Source organism: Manis javanica, chromosome 3 (genome assembly GCF_040802235.1).
Source record: "Manis javanica isolate MJ-LG chromosome 3, MJ_LKY, whole genome shotgun sequence".
Classification (NCBI taxonomy): Eukaryota; Metazoa; Chordata; class Mammalia; order Pholidota; family Manidae; genus Manis; species Manis javanica.
This window is the reverse complement of record NC_133158.1, coordinates 156093489-156119008: the sequence shown is the minus strand read 5'-3', so window position 1 is coordinate 156119008 and position 25520 is coordinate 156093489. Positions and strand designations below refer to the sequence as shown.

General features: G+C 36.9%; 1 long non-coding RNA gene across 1 annotated transcript in view; it reads left to right on the top strand.

Annotated features, from left to right (window-relative positions):
* The window catches only part of LOC140848219 (uncharacterized), a 100409-nt gene extending 83011 nt beyond the window's left edge, over nt 1–17398 (top strand). The window contains exons 2-3 of the long non-coding RNA XR_012128780.1: nt 15392–15489; nt 17048–17398. This is a non-coding gene — a long non-coding RNA (uncharacterized lncRNA). The remainder of the gene's footprint in view (nt 1–15391; nt 15490–17047) is intronic.
* The last annotated feature ends 8122 nt before the right edge of the window (nt 17399–25520 follow it).

Sequence of the window (25520 nt, the reverse complement as noted above, 5' to 3'; positions counted from 1 at the left end):
ATAAAATTGAGAAGAATAAAACAACAGAAAAAATCAATGAAACCAAGAGCTGGTTCTTTGAGAAAATAAAGAAAATAGATAAACCCCTAGCCAGACTTACTAAGAAAAAAAGAGAATCTACACACATAAACAGAATCAGAAATGAGAAAGGAAAAATCATGACAGACAACACAGAAATATAAAGATACATTAGAGAATACTATGAAAATTTATATGCTAACAAACTGGATAACCTAGAGGAAATAGACTACTTCCTAGAAAAATACAACCTTCCAAGACTGATCAAGGAAGAAACAGAAAATCTAAACAGACCGATTACCAGCAATGAAATTGAATTGATGATCAAAAAACTACCGATAACCAAATTCCTGAACCAGATGTTTTCACCACTGAATTTTATCAGACATTTAGAGAAGACATAATACCCATTCTCCTTAAATTTTCCAAAAACTAGAAAAGGAGGGAATACTTGCAAACTCATTCTATGAATCCAGCATCACTCTAATGCCAAAACCAGGCAAAGACACCACAAAAATAGAAAACTACAGACCAATATCCCTGATGAACATAGATGCAAAAATACTCAACAAAGTATTAGCAAACCAAATTCAAAAATACATCAAGAGGATCACGCACCATGATCAACTGGGATTCATCCCAGGGATGCAAGGATGGCATAACATTCTAAAATTCATCAACATCATCCACCACATCAACAAAAAGGACAAAAACCACATGATCATCTCCATAGATGCTGAAAAAGTATTTGACAATATTAAACATCCATTCATGATAAAAAATTTTAACAAAATGTGTATAGAGGGCAAGTACCTCAACATAATGAAGGCCAAAGATGACAAACCCACAGCCAAAATCAAACTTAACATCAAGAAGCTAAAAGCTCTTCCTATAAGATTGGGAACAAGACAAGGATGCCCACTCTCCCCACTTTTATTAAACATAGTAATGGAGGTCCTAGCCACAGCAATCAGACAGCACAAAGAAATAAAAGGCATCCAGATTGGTAAGGAAGAAGTCAAACAGTCACTGTTTGCAGATAATATGATATTGTACATAGGAAAACCTAAAGAATCCACTCCAAAACTACTATAAGTAATATCTGAGTTTGACAAAGTTGCAGAATACAAAATAATACACAGAAACCTGTTGCATTCCTATATACTAATCATGTACTAGCAGAAAGAGAAACAAGGAAAACAATTTCATTTACAATTGCATCAAAAAGAATAAAATACCTAGGAATAAATCAAACCAAGGAACTGAAAGACTATTATGTTGAAAACTACAAGACACTTTTAAAATAAATTAAGAGGATACTAATAAATGGAAATTCATCTCATGTTCTTGGGTAGGAAGAATTAATATTGCCAAAATGGCCATCCTGCCTAAAGCAATCTACAGATTCGATGTAATCCCTATCAAAATACCTACAGCATTCTTCAACGAACTAGAGCAAATAGTTCTAAAATTCATATGAAACCACAAAACACCCTGAAATAGCCAAAGCAATCCTGAGAAGGAAGATTAAAGCAGGGGGGATCTTGCTTCCCAACTTCAAGCTCTACTACAAAGACAGAGTAATCAAGACAATTTGGTACTGGCACAAGAAAGAGACCCATAGACCAGTGGATCAGACTAGAGAGTCCAGATAGTAACCCTAACATAGTAATCCATATATATCAAGTTTACAATTAATATATGATAAAGGAGCCATGGACATACAATAGGGAAATGACAGCCTCTTCAACAGTTGGTGTTGGCAAAACTGGTCAGCTACATGTAGGAGAATGTAACTGGATTACTGTCTAACTCCATACAGAAAAGTAAACTCGAAATGGATCAAAGACCTGAATGTAAGTCATGGAACCATAAAACTCACAGAAGAAAACAGGCAAAATATCTTGAATATAAACATGAGTAACTTGTTCATGAAGATATCTCCTTGGGCAAAGGAAACAAAAGCAAAAATGAACAAGTGGGACTATATCAAGCTGAAAAGCTTCTGTACATTAAAGGACACCATTAGTAAAACTAAAAGGCATCCTACAGTATGGGAGAAAATATTTGTAAATGACATATCCAATAAGCAGTTGACATCCAAAATATATAAAGAGCTCACGTACCTCAACAAACAAAAAGCAAACAATTCAATTAAAAAATGGGCAGAAGATCTGAACAGACACTTCTCCAAAGAAGACATTCAGATGGCCAACAGGCACATGAAAATATGCTCCACATCGCTAATCATCAGAGAAATGCAAATTAAAACCACAATGAGATATTTCCACACACCAGTTAGGATGGCCACCATCCAAAAGATAAACAACCACAAATGTTGGCGAGGATGTGGAGAAAGGGGAACCCTCCTATACTGCTGGTGGGAATGTAAATTAGTTCACCCATTGTGGAAAACAATGTAGAGGTTCCTCAAAAACTCAAAATAGAAATACCGTTTGACCCAGGGATTCCACTCCTAGGAGTTTACCCTATGAATGCAGGAGCCTTGTTTGAAAAAGACATATGCACCCCTATGTTTATTGCAGCACTATTTACAACAGCCAAGAAATGGAAGCAACTTGTGTCCATCAGTAGATGAATGGATAAAGAAGATGTGGTACATATACAGAATGGAATATTATTCAGCCATAAGAAGAAAACAAATCCTACCATTTGCAACAACATGGATGGAGCTAGAGGGTATTATGCTCAGTGAAAAAAACAAGGCAGAGAAACACAAGTATCAAATGATTTCACTCATTTGTGGAGTATAAAAACAAAGCAAAAACTGAAGGAGCAAAACAGCAGCAGACTCACGGAACCCAAGAATGGAATAAGAGTTACCAAAGGGAAAGGGACTGGGGAGGATGGGTGGGAAGGGAGGGATAAGGGAAAATGGGCAGAATGATTAGCACGTATCATGTGTAGGGGTGGGGAAACACGGGGAAGGCAGTATAGCACAGAGAAGACAAGTAGTGACTCTACAGCATCTTACTATGTTGATCGACAGTGACTGCAATGGGGTATGTGGTGGGGACTTGATAAAGGGGTGAATCTAGTAACAACAGTGTTGCTTGTGTAAACGTATATTAATGATACCAAACTAAAAAAAAAAAACAGAACAAAACATGATCTTGTTGAGATTTGATGGCTAAGAAACAGCAAGTAAAATTGGAGGGAAGTACTTCCCCTATCCTTTGGCTATACCTGGAGAGGATACGTCCCTATCCCTGATTCATTGGCTAAGAGTCCTCTGGTCAAGGAAGCTGACTTCTTTGGACTTAAATTGGGTTAATGCTTGAAGATGAGCATGCAATTTATAGTATGTTAAACCAGTAAGTCTAGTTTTTCACCAATTCAGCACTATGCTAGAGTTCTTGTTTTACTTGGCAGGGAACTTCCTAGTCTTGTAGTTGACATTAACATGTTCAATAAGGAGAAACAAAGGAAGAAGAGGGTTGGGCTTCAGAGTTTGCAAGTCAAATTTAAGAAAATATCTACTTCAGTTTGGCAAGCAAATTTACATATACATGAAAATAAAAGAAGTTTAAAAAAAGTTTGGATCTTGATGTTTCATTCCATAGAAACATGAATATTTAATCAATTCTCTATTTTAAAAAATTCTAATAGAAAAAGACTTTATAAGAAACTACATATAAATATCCTCCACGAACATAGGTTTTTAAAATCTCAATGTAATTTTAGGAAATAGAATCCAACAATGTATAAAAAGTTTTACTAGATCATGACCAGGGAATTTGGTTTTCCAAGGAATAAGGTTTAACATTCAAATAATACCTTTCCAAGGAATAATGTTTAACATTAAAAATTCAATCAATATTGTTCACCATATTAACAAAATAAGAAAAGTCATATGATCACCTCAATAGATGCAGAGAAAGTATATAATTGAAACTTTCATGTTTCTAGAAACGTACCTCTTTCTAGGTTGCCCTAATCCAAAACCCATTTTTGATTTAAAATATAATGATTTTCAGTGAGCTAGGACTGGAAAGATACTTCCTCAACCTGATAAAGGATGTATATTAAAAAAAACCTACAGCTAATATGCTTGATGGTGTAATGTCAAATGTCTTTCCCCTAAAATCAAGAACAAGACACAGATGTCCATTTTTATCCACTGTATTCACCATTGTACTGGTTGTTGGACCCAATGCAGTAAGTCAAGGAAAAGAAATAAAAGGCATCCAAATTCCAAAGGTAGCTCTTCCAACATTGCCATCTTGCTTTGCTAATTTTGTTCTTCCTGAATCTTCTTTTCCTGCCCATCAGATGCTCTTTGCTATTTTCTCTCTCTTCTTAATTTGTCTTCCCTTACTTTCCCCAATGTACCTCCAGTCCCATTTCATGACCCCCACTAATCTCCCAACTACTATGTTTGGGGACATTTGAAGAAAACCCACTCACACAAAGGGATAAATAGTTGTAATACATAGGGTGGACAAACATAACTTGTGACATTACTCAGGTACAACTTTACCTTGGTATCTCACCATCAGGTTAAACTTTGTTCATTAAGACAAATGTTTCTTTCCCAGTCTGGAAACTTGACTGTTCCCATGAATTTTGTGCTCTCTCTTAGATGTAGTCTGTCTAGTAATTAGTAAGTGTCCAGTAGACTATAATCAATACTTCAATTTTCATCCCAGGTTAAATCTTTCCCTTTTCACAAGTGAGTTAGCAGTTGCCTGCACCATTATAAAAGGATTATGGACTGAGTTCTTCCCTTTTTTCCTACTTACCTTCTTCACGTGTTAGCTGCTCTGTTAATCTATGTCAGGTTCAAGAAGAGAAGGAGGAAGGGTGAGAGACAGGACTTTTCTTACTACACTGAGTAGCCTTCTAATTTCTGTATCTCACAGACAGTAGAAGTCAATTGTCTGGGGGGTTTAAGGGTTATTTGGATACTCCTATCAATAGGACCACTCCTGTAAAGTTCCTCTTACCCAGATGGATACTACTTTATACTAAGTGGTCCATTGGAATTCATTCTGTAGGTGCTAGGATCCAAATCTGCCTTTAGCTTCATAGGTGCTCCTTAGGCCATCCTTTTAAATAGGACCCAAGGCAATACTGTATCTCTGTCCTCAGAAATCCATTTGGAGTAAGAAAAATTCTCATGCATTCCTTGTATCTACAAAGCAAGTATTCCCTTATAAAATCTTCATATAGACATTCTTTTTGATGCCCTGCTTAGGATCTGATATGTCATATTGGCTTTTTAGTTAAAACTTCCAATTTTGAACCCTATGATATTAATTTGGTTTTAAGTCTTAATTACCTTATGATCATTTGTACCTTAAAAGCAGTCATTCATTAATTCATAGTACTCTCTGGCTGTAGAATTTCAGCCTTTACTGAGTGACAGATAACATTTTATACATGTACACATGCAAGGTATTCAGAGAGACAAAAATTCTTCCCAGAAGCCTGCAAAGCATTTAATAAAGGCAGCTGCTGTGAGCTTTAGCTGTAATATTTATACCAAAGCCATTCAAACTCAAAAAAGTGATTGAAAAATCTATCCCCTTCTTTCTCTTCCCTGAGTGCATACTCAGCCTGTAAGAACAATTCTTTATTCACTATCCAACAAAACTGTGGCAAGCTTGTTTAGGGAAAAGATGGTTGTAGAGCAGAAATGATCCAAGGAAACGTATAACTAATGCACAAGCAAAATATATCCTCTCTGCCTAATGGGATTGTAATAAAGCCACCCTTACTAACTTGCCTCTGGCTTGAACTATCCACGTAGCCTAGACCAAGGAAGAGGCCATGTTCTGAGCCATCTGGTGGATGTTGATCATGACTCTGTCCAGGGTCCAGGTGGCTGGCTGGAAGTCAGAAAAATCATGGAGAACTTGACCTAGATTGGGTATCGTGGTCTACTTCCTGTCCTTCCCCACATGTCAATATGGGATGCAGCAGCTGGAAATGAATTTTTAAAAAGGAGTAGTTCCAGGTGAAGGCAGACAGTTGAGAAAGACAGTGCTGATGAATTGGAGGATTACTGAAGTTATTTAGTGTTCAAATTTTCTATTTAAACCAAAAAATACTGAGAAACTAGAAAAATACATGTTGAAAGCAGTACTTTTAATGCTGGCTTTTCCCACATTCCTACTAAAAGAGTGAAAGCTCTGAAATTTTCATTGTTACTTTGAGCCAGGGAACAAGTTTAACAATTTCTTAACAAATTCAAGTAAGACTGGTTGTATTCTTGGTAGGAATTTTTTTTTTAAGTCTCCTTTCCAATTCTACTGGTTCAAATTCACTTGTATCAAATATTGTTGAAAATGAGAGATTTTGCCCTATGCAAGCCTGGCTATTGGCACAAATCTATAGGTCCAAACTGTGATTGGTAAGGCTATAGTTCTATTCAAATTCCTACATAGATTAATAAGACTCAACTATTGTGCTTAAGTCCTCCATATATCAATAAAACAAGTGGCAGAGAAAAAATTAATTTGTGTCTAGTAGAACTATCTCTTCCTCTAATTAGCCTAACCAGGGGAGTTCTTGCAATGACTAGTGCTATTCTGTAGAAACTGACTCCATCTTTTCTGAAAATAAAAATGGAGGAGAGTAAGCAAGAAACAGAACCCACTTATTTAGAAAGCATTCCTGGAACATATTAGCAAAGGTTTGTTTTGTTTGCTTTATTTTGTTCTGGCCAAAGCCTGACTACCCTGGGAACCTGGGTAAGCCATCACGTTTCCTTGTCTCGTGTTGTTCTTGAACCCAGGGCTGGATGTATGTCAAAAAGCTACTGAGACAGAATTCGCTAAGTGCTTTGAGAAGCTTCCAGAGAAAAGGTCCTACATTACAAATAGAACTACTACTAATATATTAAGCTGATATAACTTTCAAGTTTCTTCCCCTGACCCTACCTCCACCACTGACCTCCTCCACAGTATTTCAAACAAGCTAGAGCCAGTCATTTTAGGGGAGTCATGGAAATGATTTGAGCCAAAGCTGATTTGTAAGAACTCTGTACATGCTATCCCTTTTCTCCAAAATGTACAACTCGAATCCTTTGGTATAAGGAATACATATTTGATGAGACAGATGAGAATGTGAAGCCATTGACTGATATATGTATAATAATGCAGAGCAAAATTGATGTAATGATTTTGAGCTACTGATTTATGTATTGTGTACAGCATTAGATTATAATTGGCCACTCAATTATACGTGCTTCATATTTCTAGATGTATGGCACATTTGAATCTGTGTATTTATTCTCAGAGTTAAAACTTTGAAAAGCTTTTTCCATAACACCAGTTTTCCATAACACCAATCGTATCTGACATGATGCATTGATTACAAATATTTTCATAAAATAAATATAATATTTAAATACTATTTTTAAAGGTTAAAATCAAGCTACTGGATATTGAATAACATATCTGAAATGATCTTAAGAATACATATACTTAGGCACCACATTTTAATTTAAATTCCTGTTATTATAGTAACTAGATACAAAATGGCTCCCTATTTATGCAATATGTTAGCTGTAATGTTACTTAAATTGAACAGATGAGTGCCTTCTAATAATGTATGTTTACTTCATGAACTTGTGAGCAATTACATTGTAATTATGTCTTTGTAGGTGCTTTTTACTGACATATAGAGCGCCAGTGCATTTTAAATGTAATTGCAGTTCTCTGTACCATTTAGCAAAGCTGAAAATTGTTAAAGGTTTGTAAATTACCTACATTTAGACCATAGGCAACTAGGCAAATTAAGTGACACTGTCAGTAATGTTACGACATAAATTGGTAGGAAGTATAAATTCAAGGTAGACTCTCTTTTCTAAATTAGAACGTTGTTTACAGAGTGCCTTCTAAAAAAGAAAAAGGCAAAAAAAAAAAAAAATAGCACACTGTTCATTGACAGGATGGGCCAGTGCTTTATTGCATGTGAAAAACAATGACCAGTCTGCAATAATGTTTTAAATTGTAAAGCTGTTTAAAATAAGGAATTTGGATTCTTGTTATAGTACTGAGAGAAAATGAGTACATGTTGGTTCTGGAGAAAACACTCCTACGTAGAGTTTTTGTGAAACCACACAGCAAAGTGGGGAGAGGCTGGCATCCAGAGGTTAACAGAAACTGTCATTTTTTATTTCTACGGCCTCCTTCCAGTTACTTAATGTTTGGGCCTCAACTTTTTTAACCTAAAAAATGGGAATAATAATAGCCAGCTTCAAAGGGCTGCTGTGAAGATGAAGATAGAATATTGTAGGTAGACCTTCAAAAAATGCTAGTTCTCTTAGTCTTATCTTCTCCTGACTGATAATTTGTTCTGCTATTTAAAGACACAAAAAAATGTTTTCTTCAGATTTGGTGAAAAATAGACTTCTCTGAGGCTGCGTTGAGTCAGCCATGAAACAGCAAAGATTACACAGATTTACTTTACCCTATAGGATTAAAGAAACCCAGCAACGGTTATATTCTGAAAAATGTTCACTTTGCTTCTGAAGCAATGTCCATAGAGGAGACCAATCTCCAAAGACCAGCAACACCAGTTAAGGAAATTAATTGTGAAAGTATTACTCTGTCACTTTGTGCCTTCAGGCCAGTCTCTTATTGATGGCAAGGGTTTAGGTTTGGATTAAAACCATTTCACCCATGCAAGCCCTCTCCATTAGCTGGGAAACGAGCATCTAGGCTTGACAGCTCAGAGGGCTCTCTGGGGCAGAAAACCATTCTTCGAGGGTCATTTTATTTAAGTGTAATATGAGAGAGAGAGTTGTTACAACACCATGTTCTTAAAGTACAAATAGTGAATAAATTATATGATAAAATTACATGCATTTTTTAAAAGTCCTGTATTCATATGACATACAAATGGTCAAAATTAATGTTTTAAACTGTGAAATCCTGTAGCTGTATAGAGAGTCACAGAACAAGCATCAAACAATTGAGATCTAGCAGGGGGTTATTTCTCACTTACCAGTAACCTTAGCCATGTCACTTGCCAATTGGAGCCACAAATTCCTCTTTAGAAACGTAACAACAAGAGCTGTCTTCCCGCCTCACGGTTTTAAATTTATAAATTAGAAAATGTATGAGAAAAGATGTAACCAAGTATTTACATAGTATAGTACTTTAAGATGTACTTTATAAATATATAGTACTTTAGGATTGATTTTTCTTAGACAGTTGGTCCAGAAACTTAAAACTTTGGTATTGTAGTTCTCTTTCTCATAATGTTATCATTACATTTTATCACCTTGTCTAGAGGTATAATTGAATTTCTTCTTTTTTTGGTAGAGGGCAGGTCAAAGAAAAGCAATCACCACATTCACACAGCAAAATAGTAGCTGTGAGCCCTGTCATGTGTTATGTCTTCCCCCCAACTGAAACCAATAGAAGTAAGTCAACCTCAGTTGCCCACTCACAAAGGAAGCTGAGTACTAAGGAGAGAGGCAAATTTGACTTAAGGTTGAGAGGAAGGGGGCTTCTCAGGAAGTAGAGGAGTTGTTTAGAATAGATCTGGGATTTCACAGGGCTTGAAGAAGGGGGCTATCAGGCCCAGGAGCACACAGCAGCGTATGGTGTTAAGAAAATGCCAGCAGAAAGTTCACTAGAGAGCAAGAGGGCTAAGCATGTCAGGAATTAGCAACCCCAGGAAACTAACTGGCCTCCAGGTTACCAGCCAGTAAGAAGACCTCAGGCATCTTCAGAGGTCCAGTGAGGCCAGCAGCCCATGTTCTGATCTGAAGTCTTTTGATCTAGAAAATGGAATACTGGCACAAGTGTTTCAGACTGTCAAAGCACCTTTGACCAGTTAATTGAGGGAGGGATTTAATTTCTATGCAAGTGAACTAGAAAGCTTACTTGTAGGTCTAAGTCTAACAGAGGCTGATGATGCCAGAGGAGCACCACATGTGGAAGGACAGAGGCTACCCAGAAGTGGCAGCAGAGAGAAGACCCCTGTATGTGCCAGGGAGCTCAGAGGGAAGGCTTTCCAGCACATATATTGCTTCTTTCCCATTGTTCCTCCAGGGTTGGCTTTATGAGACAAATGCCTAAAATGGAAGTGATTTTATATAAATTAATTCAACTGGATGTGAAGGATGGACAATGCAAAAAATATGAGGTTGGTGATGAAAATAAAGTCCATTTGAACAGTAGTTAGACTTTATAAGACACTCTTAAATATATGTTTCTCTGACCTTCGAAAGAAATAGGATGGATTCAGCATACATTTGCACCAACATTTTACAGAAGGGGAAGTCAGGGTTGAGACAAGATAAACCACTTGAAAATGAATTGGGGGAGGCCCACCTCTCAATGTTTCCATATATCAATGCTAAATAACCTGAACCACTGTTCGGTGGTGATAATCAGCTATCCTGATGGCTTTTAGGCGGAGAACAGAAGCAGAGATTCAGAGATGATTCTGAGGGCGCGAGGCCCACCCAGAATCCTGAACAAGTTGAATTTATGGAGGACACAGCTGTGTAAAAGGCTTGGCAGGAGGGTTTCTTTCTTTTCTCTTTTTTGTTATTATAAACATTTATTCCAGGTAGATAGCATGTCATACTGACATTATTTATTAGATAATACGTTATTTCCTCACTGAACCAGATAGAAATCAGCTAACTTCAAATACATACTAATAATGCTAACATTTATTGAGCACTTGTATCTGGCGCATTCTAAATTCTTTATATGCATTAACTTATTTATATAACTTACATATATGCACTCAAATGAAGGAAATGTTATTTTTAACTTACATATGACAAAACTGAGACATGCACATTTAAGCAATTTGTCCAAAGTCGTAGATGTGGAACTAAGTAAAGGAAGGACTCAGAAACTCAAGTAGTCCAATTTTGGATCTCACTCTTAACTATAATGTTGTAAAAATAAGAACAAAGTATAATGTGGTAAAAATAAGAACAACAATGAACAGTACAGTTGACAAGAAAGTTAAAATTTTATATCAATACACCTATAAAATCTTATTGATGGAATTAAGGAAAATCTGAACAATTAGAAACACACCATGTTCCCAGAATGGGCTTCTTAGTGAAGGTTCACTCTGTCTTCAAGGCTTAGAGCAGAGCTGTGGCGGCCTTTGACCCAGAGTAGTCATGCAGTTTGTGCTAGGATGTTGGTCACAAATGATTCCTGTTTTGTTTTGTTTTAAGCATATAGATAAAAATTACCTATGAGTTGAAAGATGGAAATACCTTTTGAACCCATGCCTTCCCATTCCTTGTACTGACACAACATGTTAGACTCCTAGCACCTTGCCGCTGGGTTACTATCTCTGTCTCTTGACTGATCTCTTCATGTCCAGGCTTCTCTCAAATCCATCCCAGGCTGCACTTGTGCTCTTCAAAGTGACTTACACTGCATTCACGTTCAGTGGCCCTCTACTTTTCCTCCCATAAAATTTACCCTTCTGGTGTGACTTGCCAGCCTCTCACCACTCTCTGTTAATACATCAGCTACCCTACTCTATGTCCGACTCTCCATCTCGACTCTATAAAGCATGCCATCTTCATTTACAAATTCTAAATTTGGAAACTCTCTAAATCTCCTAAATCCCCTAAATCTTTAAGAAAAAAAGTCATCTTCTTTTATGCATACCTACCCATTACTCATGGCTTAGTTAATATCTTTCCTCCATTGGACCTCTAGTGACCATGTCCTCTCTAGCTTACCTCTCCTTTGTACTTCTAAATGATATGCCTTCTGTAGTGTGAAATTAAATATGTGCTTAATTAAATCATATTTATTATTATTTCAAGGTAGAAGTCTTATCTTAATATTAGCCCTTGAGGGCAAAGTGTTCTTTACTCTCTCCCAGTGGCACACATTAACCACAAGTCCTGTCTATTGTCAAATCATTGGTCACCAATAGAATCTGTATTTGGTTGCAGGTATCAGAGATCCAACTATGGCAACTTAAATATATAAGAGTTTTGGGGTTTCTTTTCATGTAATGGAAAATCTGGAAGGAGAGGATAGCTGGCATTGGCTCAGTGGCTCTCGAGGGTCCAAGCTGAGGGCTCTGCTGTGCTTTCTGGTCTTTTCTTCGTGCTCTAAGATGGTTCCGGAGCCCTGGCTATCTCGTCTGAGCTCTAAGCTGGGAGAAGGAAGAGGGGGTAAGAGAAGTCACACTCTAAGGAACTTCCCCTGACACCCTACCTGACTTACGTTTGTATCTCAGTGATCACCTCTCACTTCATGAAAAGCCCCTGTTTTCAAAGGGGACCAATTAATGAAAAAGTGAAGACATCAGCTATTGAAGAGGCAACTACCAGTTTCTTTCACACCCTACTTGACTCAAGACTTTTGTTTCTGATTCATCTACAAAACAACACTGGCCGACTAATTCTCTTTATATGTGACTTTTCCTTTCAAAGCTACATAGACATAGACATACCTCCTGTGCATTATTAGAGTATATGGAAAACCTCAGCCTGACTCTTCATGCTCTTTCATAACTTGGCCCAATTATACTTGCCCTGATTGTACCTACAAACACCTTGCTTACATACAGGCATTTCTTTTCATTGCGCCACTGGCCCTGCTTCCGAGTCTCAGGGACTGTCCTCTCTACCTGAAATGTCTGACCCTTGACCATCCCATCTTTCCTGTGACTCCCTTTGGGAATCTAGGACTTATTCTTCCAGATGCTGAGACTGCTACTGGCAGATAGCTTTCAGATTGTAGCTCCCTTCAGGGTTAGCCACAGTTGAAAACAGAAAACGTACCCAAAGCCAGGCCCCCTTCCCAGGGCAACCCACTCCCAATAATGGGGGAAAAGTTACAGATGCCTGGCCGCCTGACCCCAGCTTGGGGTGGCTCCAAAGGGCTGTTCCACCTTCAGGGTTCCTCACTGGGTGGGCTGACGCTTCCACTGAGACTGTTACTTCTCAGCTGACTTCTCTCCCTGCCGACTATTGCTTCCTTCCTTTCTCTTTCCTAGGTGCTGATTCCAAAAGCAGCCTATGGAAAACCTCCGGCACTCACCACCTCTCAGGTTGTGCTTCCAAGGGAACCCAGCTCACAATCCTTCTTATCACTGCCCCTCCTAAAAACAGTCACTTCATTGTTCCCATACCTACCCCCTCAAAAACTCTCTACAAGGGTTGGGTGGAGGGCCATCACTTCCACAGAGCTTTTTCTGCCACTTCCTTGTACACAATTCCCTCCCATCCTGAAGTTTTAGTATCTTAATGTGATGATGATGTTGATGATAGTAAAGAAAAAGAAGAGGTAATTAAAATTATTAGCACTATACAACTCAGTGGCTATTTGGTTCATAACTATTATCATTTGTGTTTTATTTTTATAAAATATGTATAAGGTGATTAGTAAGGTACATAGCAGGTACACAAAAACAGAAAAGCAGAGAATACTCTTTTCTTTTTCTTTCCCAAAGACTAGAGAATATTATGCCATCCCCACTGTAGGTAAGGCACTTGTTGGTTAGCAGTTAAAGCTGAAAAACTTTCAGTTGTTAAGTTTCAAATCTGAAACATCCTCCATATTCCAGGCCTCTGTACGTGAGGACCAGTAGTCCCTGATGTTCATAAAGTTGAGACACTCTCCGTACTTGGGGGACTGTTCAATCACGCCGCTGTCCTTTCTTCCTCACCCGTCTTCTTCCCAACCTTTACTCCCCCAGCTCTTCCAAATGTTGTATGAACTCAGTTCTCTGTGCTAAGCTCTTCATTCGAGGAATTCCTAAAGAGGCTTTGGTTTTTTTGTTTTTGTTTTTAAGCTGTACGCTGGCCAATGCCTAAGGTTAACGACCACAACCGGTGTCCACACAATCACCTTAGTGATTATCTTTACCATACAGAATGTTTGCCATTCTGGATATGTTTCCTTTAAGGGTGTTACTGGGTCATCACTGACAAATGTTTCTTACCAATAACAACAAAAAAGAAGAAGAATCAGGAATCCATAGTTCAGAACACATTTTCCAGAAAATACTACTTGAAAAATGTGTTTATGGATGCCTCAAAACCGAAAACGAAAGGTAAAAGAATATGTTAAATGTTGAGATCTATTTCTTCATGTAGATGCAGAACAAAGAATAACCTACATTATGACTGCTCATAAAAAAAAATGCTGTGTAGCAACACAGGTTTCCAACAAATTTGATAACCTGTTTCTGTCTCTTCCTTTCTCCATTAAACTGAACTCTATGAATTATTCATGAAGGCTATTTTAATGGGATGATTTTTTCTTGCAGACGCTGACACTAATACTAAGGAATATCTCTAGGTATTCATCTTGGATAAATAAGGCTCCTGGTAACTAGTTTTCTTGATGCTTCACCTTATTCAAATGAACATCTATGAAGACCATTTTTTTTAACACTTAATGTTTCCAATATGTTTCTTTCCATATATGTATAGTCAAACATATGTTTACTCAAGAATTAGCCAGGATGTTGAATTAAATGAAAGTAAAGCCAAAAGTGAAGCAATTCTCAGGTGAGCTCAGGCAGGGCATTAAGAGGAAATTTAAAGTCCACATTTTCCAGCTGTGATGACAGCGGAGAATGAGTTGGGAATTGCCCATCCCTTCCTTAGCACTTCCACCATATTCAAACCCTATCTTTCACTTGCATGTGTACATTAGGGGTTCCTAACTCAGGACAGAAGGATTTTAGGGGGATGGCGAATTCCCCGCAATCATATACCAAATACTCCATGTGAGTTTTCTTTTCTGAAAAGAAAGTTCTTGGCACACATCAAATTCTCAGAGGTGTTCTTGACTACATCACAATCACCCACTCTAATAGTAAGGATTCTCATTTTATGCAGAAGTACAATTTCAAAAGTCAAGGTTCTCTAGATTTCCGTGTGAGGTGGAGTGGGGACAGACAGAGGGGGAGAAGGTGATCTTCCTTCATTAAATTTATTATTATGAGGATTCTTATGCAACATTTCCAAAACTTGGAGAAAATTATACCTTGTGGGTTAATTATATATCATTACTTAACAATTTAATTTTTACCAATACGTAAAAACTCTTTTCTAGACGTTTATAAGTGTGCTCATGCCTTTCCCTATTACCCAAATCATTTTGTTTTTGGTCTTGTTACATAATTAAGATACTAAGTTTAATATTGGCATGATCATCTTTAACCTGTTCTGTTAGACAGATGGTGCAAAAATAAATAGTAGACCACTTGTTTGAAGATGTAACAGGATCTAAAAATGATGCTGCTATGCAATAATGTTGAAAACACTGCAGCTTCCAGAGAAATACAACTATGTTAATGTTAATCACAACGTAAAATAAGGACTTAATTTACCTTCAAAGAAATAAAATTCTAAGAAAGTCCTCATTTTTTTCTTCCAATGCAGCTTTCTAACATTTCTAATGTGACAAGATTTTTAAGATACTGAGGTGACTGTCGCTGGTGAATGTGTCCTGGAGGCTTCTTCTGTCAGAGGACATGACAGTGAGTCTTCCCATGCAGATTAAGCGGGTGTTTACAGATTTGCCCTGGGTGCACAGCTTTAGCCCGCTGTGATCAAGTAACACCGCCTGGCGAGTACCAGACAGATCTCGCTGACTAAGGCTGGAACGTGCCCTCGCCTCGCACAGGGCACAGCCTTAATCTGGTGCCCGTGGCAAGGGCCCCTCTCATGTTCTTTACCACGGCGCTGTGATGCACACTTTACTTTTGCTTGTTCCCTTCCTCTTTGGGTGAAGCTCTGAGAGCGAATGTACAAGAGATTCAACAGTGAATTATTCTGTGCTGAAACACAGTTATTAAACATAGAATATAAGAAAAATAAAAAGATCGGTATTAGGGTTCAGTTTTCGAAGATTGCTATAGGACGTCTGTGTGACCTTACAGAAAACATCTCAAAACATTTGAATTTGTTACAGCAATTTGAAACATTTTGTTAATTTTCACACTACAGAGTTTTCACAGGCAAAAACCAGAGAGAAAAGAAATCTTATTCTAGGCACAGGCTAATTAGGCTCCCGAAGCCGATGCCGTGTGGGTGACACCAGGGGCGGGGAATCCGGAGCTGCCTCCGCACACCCCCGGGGGCTCCAAACCCTGCCGCCGCCTGTCATTTCATTCCAAAGCAAGCATTTTTAATATCCATGGCAGACAGCTGGCAGTACCGTGTCATCAGATGCCGAAACCCAGCTCTCTACATTTTGATTTCTTACTTCATTTCAATAAAAGCAGTCCTTAACTTTTAAGTTTTGAAAAAGATGAAATATTTTTTCATAAGGATACTCCAGGATGCTGAGTTGAAAACTTAACAAAGTGGCATGCTAAAGAAGAAAATGTATTAGATTGAAGACTTGTTTCCCCAGTTCCACCACTGTTAGGTTTTTGAGATGACAGAAAAGTCAGTTTTTCTCTACAAGCTTGATTTGCTTTTTCTGTAAAACAGGAGCAATAAGACCTTCTGTCTCTCAGGTCCCACCCGAATCAGTCGGTGACTAACCTACAAAATGCAACACAAAAAAAGGATTTATGAAGTACTCTCTAGCATTTAGCACACATCTCTTGTTCCTAAGATGCCATTAATATTTGTTGATGTAATTACTAAATTTTGAAAGCATTAGTTCCTTATCCAGACTTTGGAATAGAGGTTAAGACTTCTCATTACAACCAAGTACTAAAGGCTAAGACTTTTTTCCTCTCAGCAAATAGTGCTGGACAAATGGAGTATGTTTTATCACCTACTCTTTCAAATTGAGTTTTAGGGCTGCATTTTAGGAATTATTAATTTTGAGAATAGTGAATTCCACATGCATGGAAGATGTAAGAAAAGTATATGGCATCTTCAGAGAATATTTCATAATATTTTATTTTAGTCATTACTAAAGATAAAACAGTCCTTAAAGGTGTTTTCAATTGCTGATACATATAAATGTCTATGACTCCCAAATATTAAGGAAAAAAACCCTAATCTCTCTGAAAATATCTTTTGTCAGATGTCATCTCTGAAGTCCTGATAGGCTAGTCAATTATCCTGTTTTTGTTTTAGATTCATCAGCTTCCAAAAAGGAGTCCAGTCCAGAGCACAAATGCAACAAATTAAGCTGAAGAGAAGGGAGAAGATGATTATTGGGTCCCATAGGCATGGCTGCAGACACTCTTAGTGCTTAGCTTTGTTCACACCGTCTCTGTTTAGCAAGTGAGGAATCTCCAGGCCACACAGCCGGTGAAGTGATTCCAAGCCTGTGGACTTTCCTCAGTGTTCCATCCCTAGGAGACAGAAAGGCCCAGTATTCTTTTTCAGGTGTGTTACTTTTGAAAACAGCTTCTGTTTTCATAATTTTGTCCAAAAATGTGTGTTTGTATAAGAATTAGCTTATGCATTTTATAGAGCTGAACTTTTTCCCTGAATAAATAATTGATGTATTAATTTGTTCTTTAACTTTTTCATTCCTTCCTTTCTGTTTGTTAAATGTAGGCACTGTTTTGAAATGGGTTCCTCCAGATGCTGACCTTATTGCAAGGACTTGAGGCAAGTAGTTTATTTGGAAGGTAATTCCAGATAACCCCTGGGAGTTAGTAGGAACATTGAGACAGGTAAAGGCAGGAGGTAATACCGGGGGCATTAATGAACATGTTGCTGCTCTGAGTCCCTGGCGAACCCTGGAAGGCAGAATAGAACCTGTCTCAGTGCTGTTCCACCAGAGTGATAAGAAAGGTAGGCTATTTATCCACCAACTCTTAACACCTAACGGCTGAGAGGTATTAACCCCCAGCAGCTCTGCCTGCCCTGTACACAGGTGTGCATCCTCCTGCCACAGAGCCAGCCCCAGGGAGAGCTGCACATGTTTGCAGTAAGCAACCATCAGTATAAGGAGGAAACTTAAGTGTCCAGAGATCTGGTGGAGCACTTACAGTGACTGCTACAGATACCGTCACAGATTCCATTCTGTGCTGAGAAGATTCCATTATCAGTTTTATGCCGTTTCAACAGGTTTAGTTTAACAATTAAAATGAACAACAAGCACGCCGCAGTCAGAGAACATCTGACCCTTTTCTGTAGAGAAAAATAAATGCTGGTGCAGACAGAGAATAATGGATCTGGCCTGACCTAGATTGGGAGGAATTTAGAAGTCTGTCCCCTGGGAAGGAAGGTCTTACAGTGCTCAAAGTAGCGAGGTTGAGTTGAGAAAGCTTTTTACCCCTTTACATTAAAGAACATTATAAAATGGACAGTAGCCTTTTAAAAGTACCTATGAGGCCGGAGTTAGCAAGACTCAAAAAAAAGAAACAAGTTGTGGAACAAATCATTAGCTAACTAGAAATGTAACAGTTAAGCAGTGAGAATAGAATTCAATTTGTACTTAGAATTTTATTTTGCATTAAGCTCTTGTTCTGCCTAAGAGTTTAAGCTATCCAGAAAACAAAAGGTAATAGAGAATATTTTTATTGACAGAACAGTGAAAAAGTACCTTGATCTTAAAATCAGTTCCTCAAAAATAAGAATCACATTAGAGTTCCTTGGAGCAAGCTATTAGAGAATTTTCAATAATGACTTTTTCCTCTGTAAGCAATAGAACTGACTCTTCATAAAACCCCAATGTCAAGTTTGAAGTAAAGACATATTTTACACGGCCAGTCACATTTAGTTGAGTGGTAAATCTTAGAGACTTGAAACATCAAAAAAACCTTATGTAGCAATGAGGGGAATGTTAAGTCTCAGTCTGCAAATAGCGATCTAACACAATTTTCTCTGAGTTTGAATTTTTTTATGGGTTTTTCAGATTACAACAATAGTATGCCAAAAAATACTTGGCATGTCCATTTATTGCTCATTCAAGAGATTTTGGCTCATTTAGACATCTTGTATAAAGGAAAGTCTTAGTGAAAGTTTTGGTATTAAAAGGAAATTAGACCAAGAGGGAAAGATAGTCGGCTTGAATTTTTGGAGGTATGTCATGATTATTTTTATGAAATGCATAGAAAATAAGAGAGTGATTTTAAAGAATTAACATGGATGTGTAGGTGTCTGTGTGGTCTGATTATTACAGTAAGTCTTTCAAATTGTAAACGATATGTAAAATTCAGAAAATAAATTGCAAACAGTACATGATCTGGCTCCTGCCTACCTGTCCTCTGTGATTTTGTGCTTCTCTCCTCATCCATCTGTAATGCTCCAGCATGTCAGTCTCCATTCAGTTCTAGAAGTGTCATCATGTATACAGATCTTCTTTGGGCTAGAATGTTCTCCCCACTGTTCCTCCCATAACTGACTTTAAGGTTCAGATTAAAAGTCCTTATTTCTAGAAGGCCTTTCCTAAATACTCTATGTAAGGCAGTTCTACTGTCTACTCCTTATTTGCTTTCTCTATGGCATGTAACACAATCTGTGATTAGATATTGTGAATAAAGTGAAGGTGCCTGTGGCCAGGATTCTCACCTGGCCCTAGTTGGCTAGCTCACTACACATGTGTGAGCAATGCATCATTATTGACTCTATATAAAGAGCCCTGCCAATTACTGACTCCATATAAAGTGCTCTGGGCAGCATGGTGGCATGTCTGCAAGGCTGGAGGAGAGCAGAGGCTGGAGTGGTGGTAGCGCCGAGGAAAGAGACTGGGATGGCAGTGGAGGCAGAGAGGCCCAAAAGCAGAGACCGGCTTGCTGCATGCAGACTCGCTCTGAGTGTGCCGGATTCTAGTGATTGACCTGCCACCTTGGAAATAAAGTTGGGTATAACCCTTTCACCCCAGGAATGTTCTACTGTCATTTCTTTGGTCACACTGAATCCATTGTGAACTTGCCGAGGGATGAAACCATTGGCAAGAAAGATATTATGTCACATACTTGTTTATTTCTAGAGCGGAAGTTCCATAAAGGCAAAAATCCTTTTGGTTTATTGACCAACCTCTGTGAAATACAATGCCTAGGTAGGTTTTCATTCTTCTCCAAAATACAAACAATGATGAAAAAATACCCCTGCAGAGATTTTATTCTCCCTACAACCCCGGTCGTACAAGGTCACTTTCAGACTTACCATTTGCTCCAGATAAAGGGAAGTGTCATATCATAAATGGTGGTAAATCTTTTGCGATACCTTAGCTATATATGTAGTAAAATTATCTAGCATTATTTTAACATGGACATTGCCAGACATGGTAAGCTATAATGCAGTTTCAAGGTTGATGAATTGAGCAGCTTCATACCATGGTGCATGTGGCATTTTACGCTCTGGCCCAGCCCAACCTCCCACTGTTTAGTCATGTATAGCCTAGGTTGCCACGAACATGTCTTATCTTTATACATTCTGTTCTCTCTCTCTGGAGCAATAATATCTGTTGATCATTTTCTGTGGAGGCACTACACCCATTCCTTCATTATATAGTTTTAATCCTCACACAATCTGATGAGATGGACATTATTTATCAGGTTTTACTTATGAATTAAATAACAAAGTCACACATCCAGAATGTGGGGAAGCCAGCAGGTAAACTCAATTCATTTGACCCTAACATCTCCACTTCAAAAACTTGGCCTGACTTACTCTTTCAAAAATCAGTTTAAAGAACAGTTTGTCAACAGCTTCCAGTTTCTCTCCATATATCCTCCCAAATTTTAATCTTTCCAAAATTCCCTTTGTACTAAATTCTGTTGGTACTTAGCTCACTACAATGCAATTATTTTTGCATAGACTCCCTCTAAGATATTTTATGTGAGGCAGGAACTACAAATTTTGTTTTTATCATTTTTAATCCCAAGAACCTGTTAATATGCCTGGTATGTGATACATGTTCAATAAAGATTTATTAAAAGGATAAGTGAATTATTGTTCTGATTAAACATATGTCAAAAGGATTCCATTAAGAAAGAGTTTTTAATATGGTGGTGAATCTTGGGCAAAATTTACTGTCCCTGTGATGAACAGCCAGCATCTGATCAAACAACCCACCACCATATTCCATTTGAAAACATATCTTTTTCATTAAAAAAAGTCACAGCACGTAGCATTGCTCTTAAGTAAAAGTTAAATAAAATAGTTAGTTCAGCTGGCTAGAAAATGTGCTTCAAGTTTAAAACCACATATCATTGTTTACACAGATGATTATTTGGGACAGACTTCAATAAAATCATACTTTGCTAGCAAAGAAGACAGCTTTGGCAGTAACACACAGTGATCAGCAAGAGTGACTCATATTTTCCAGCTGAGATCATTGGACCCTAATCCATTAACACAGACCTAAATATCACCTGATAGGAAGAGATGACAGTGGAAGTGTGAGTAAGAAAGGTATGGAGCATTTAGATTTAAGAGTTGTTTTTTTTTTCAAGTTATAATCCCTTTGCATACTCGACAGGAAAGCAGTATAATTTTAGATTATCAGTAAATTTACCCTAGGTCTGAAGTGAAATATACCTTTTTAAGTAATGTAGATTATTTTCATTCACCTACAGCAAGCTGCTCTTTGCAGAATTTGATTTTTAAAAGTCCTAGGCAGCATCTTAGCAATAAGCCATTTTAAAATGTCAATAAATAGTTTCATTTTGGGGTGGGTCATAATCAAACCAGTTAATATGACTGGTAGGTATTTACATTGTAAAGGATAAACCAATGAATTAACCACAAACAATCCACAACCAACTGTATTAAACTGAAAATAAACAATTCAAGTACCTGAAAAAAAGTATTTGCAGGTTGAACATGATAGTGTAAAAATAATGTTCAGAATTTGTTATCAGTTTATCAGAGGATTTTTAAGTATGCACTTGCTGATAGAATTATTTTATCTACATATTTAAATTTATCATGTAGCCTTTAATGAATCATATATTCCATTGCTTTCAGGTAGATTGAGAAAGGAATGTGGGAGTTACTTTTGGGTCCATAACATGTAGTCTGTGGTTTCCTTTTCTCTTTTCCTGTTTTCCTCTTTCTTCCCTTCCTTGGGTATCTTTTTCTTATATTTTCCTATTTACTTTCTGGATCTATTAATTTATTCTTTTACTTACTCCAAGATTTACAAGCCTCTTGAGAATAGAGACCATAGCTTATTTTCCTTTATTTCCCAGGGCTCAGTCAGAGTGTGATTTATGTCCCAAATGAGTATTTCTGGAATGATTAAATAAATGATGCTGAATGAAAGACTGACAGTCATAAGGATGACTTCATAGTATATCGGCTTGAAAACACCTGAATGAACCCTTTGTTAAGCATTTTTAGTCAAGTGGCTTAGTAGATTGTCACGTCATACTTTTAACTACTAGCAGTTTTTATATCTAATATTCTTCTTCTAGACAGTATAATGATGATAGGAAGGCAATTAGACAACTTGGCTGAGAACATTAAAGTGGACGCCAATAAATGCAGGGGTTCAGGCCCCCCCACTTATCTGCTGCTTCATTTTCTGCAGTCGGTTACCTGTGGTCAACCCCAGTCAAGAAACACGATTCTTGTTCTGACACATTGTCAGGTCAATAGTAACCTCCTTCTGTGTCACAATGCCTATGTCACTCACCTCCGTTCATTTCATCACACAGGCCTTTTATCATCTTACATCACAAGAAGAAGAAGGGTAAATGTGTATAATAAGATATTTTGAGAGAGAAACCACATTCACATAACATTTATTAGAGTAGATGGTTATAATGTTTTATTTATTATTAACTATTGTTTACTCTCTCACTGTGCATATTTATAAATTAAACTTTATCCTAGGTATTTATGTATGGGAAAAAATATAGAGTATTTAGGGTTCGGTAGTATATACAGTTTCTGACATCCACTGGGGTTCTTAGAATGTATCCCCTGTGAATAAGGGGGACTGCTGTAAACTCTTCCTGAGAGTTTCAATGTTGTAGAAAATGTTAATTCTCCACAAATTAATTGATACATTTAATGCCTTTCTCAAAGTTTATAACAAGACGTTTAATTTCTGGAAGTTGAAGGGCAAATTTTAGAGTTATAAGGGAAATGAAATTGCTATGAAAGAAAGAAAAATACAGAAGAAAGAGGAACACTTTACCCCTTGGAAAGCATAACATATATAGAACCAGTAACAATAATATAATATTGCTACTAAGTAGTCAAGAGTGGAAGCAGGAAGACTAATTAGTGTATTATTACAATAGCCCCTGTTGGCAAATCTCTCTCTGAGTCTTCATATCCTTACTAAATTGCTTGATCTATCAGTTCCTTCTAAGTGTGTTGAAATTATCCACTACAAATGTAGATTAGTTCCTTTCTTTTTGTACTTCTATCAGTTATTGCTTTATATATTTTGAAGCTATGTTATTAAATATGCACAAATTTGTGACCATTATTTTTTCTTTTTATCAATATGATTTTTATTTCTCTTCATGCTCTGTTATTTAAATTCTATTTGATTGATATTAATATTGCTGTGCTACATTGTTGTTAATAATTTGCAAGTCATATCTTTTTCCATCACTTTATATTCAGTGTTTCTGTATGGTTTTGCTTTAGGAGTGTTTCCTATAAACACAACATAGTAAATTTTACTTTCGTTTTTTCTTTACAAATTGGTAATCTCTTTAATAGAACAATTTTATCTATTTAACTTTGATGTGATACTGACAAACCTGAAGTTATCCCTCCGTTTTATTTTATATCTTGTTATTGTCCTGCCTTTATATATATATAAAATGCATATATAAAATGTATTAATAATAAATATATAGGTATATGTAATGTATATATTCCTTTTTCTATGCTGACTGGAAAACTGCAGATTTACTTATTTTTTTAAAAGGGATTACTTTTAGATTTTTAAGATGCATATTTATCTATACTCAATAGTTTTCTATATTTTTAACCATGATAAGACTTTTAGCATGCTTTACATTCCTGTTTAATAACCTCTACCCCATCACACTATTGCTGTTCAAAGTTTTAGTTTTGCCTTCTTTTAATCAAACAAAAAGTGGTTTCATATCAATAGTTAGTACTTTATGTTACAAACATTTTGTCAGTTAGTACACACTATCATTTCACATATTCAGCAGCTTTCATTTTCATCTGTGTTTACTTTTATTTTACCGTAATTCCATCTTTAATAATTAGTTGAGTGATAGCTTTATTTATTTTTATATATTTGCAAATATAATTTTTTCCCTCACTCTTAAAGGAGTGTGACTAGGAATAAAATTCTGTGTTGACAGATATATTCCATGTTAGAAGATATAATTCTACTAACTTCTGACATAAATTTATACCAGATAATTCTGGCAAAGTTCAAATGTCATTCTTTTGTAAGAAAAAAAAAATTTTTTTCTCTGGCAGCTTTTTAGATGATCTATTTATAGTTGATCTAAAGTATAATTATAATGTATCTAGGTAGGTATGATTTATTTTTCTTTTCTTTGGAGGGTAATCTTCATTCTGGAAAATTATCAGTAATTTCTTTTCCAAATACTGATTTTCTGCCATTTCCTCCAATTTGTTCTGGAACTCTTATTAGATCAATATTGATTCATTTCAATTTAATCCATGACGTTTCTTAACTGCTCTTTACATCTCTGTATCTTTACCTCTCTATGCTAATACATGCCGGTTTACTAATTTACATTCTGCTGTATCCAATCTTAAGGTTTTCTCACCTGTTACATTCTTTTTCATTTTAATAATTCTACCTTTCATTTTCAAGAATTTTAATTTATTTTTTCTTATCTTCATTTTATTATTCCTTGGGACTATCATTTCACAAATTGTCATTCTTTTTAAAAGAATCAATGTACACTTTCATTTCTTTGGAAGTCCATAGCATATTTATTTATAAGTTTTATCAGGCTGTTCTGTAATGAAAAAAATGAATTTCCAATTGGTTTTTTTGTCATTTTTAGCATTAGGTTTTATGTGTTTTGAAATTTGCATTTCCGTGAATTTTAATTAGATCTATTCTGATGCTTGTTCCCATCTGACAGTTCCCCTCCTTGCACTTGCCAGTTTTGCACTTGCTTCTACTCAGCTCACTGGACCCCTAACGAAGGACAACAGTTTTTAACACCAGTTCAGAGCACATAATGACATTAAAGGTTTGCAGGTCAGCCTCTGATTCAGCAAGCATTTTGCCTTAGCTCCAGATCGGAGACTGTGTCTGTTCCCTCTGCATCCTTAGGCCTGAAGCTCCCCTGAAACCAAAGCTCTACATAGTATATGGTAATTGGTAGCAGAAAATTTCACATTCCTTTTAAACCAGCAAAGCAGCACTAAATGCTCGCCTATTCCAATCAAGCAGTGAGCCTGATTCCAGCCCCCTACTAAAAGGGGACTCTTGTTTCTTTTGCCCTGTAGGGGCCAATTCCTGACCATCCTTCTTGCTCCTGCACTCTGACCCCAGCAAGCCCTCCTGGAGTCCTGGTCTCTAGACTGTTATGTTGCATTTATGACCCATTTTGGGTCTGAAAAAATTGTTTATGTTTATTGAAGCCAACTGTTTTTTTTCCTTCTCTTCTTCAAAAATTGTATCTATCACTGCTCTGCTTTGATACAAGAAAATTTTGAAAAG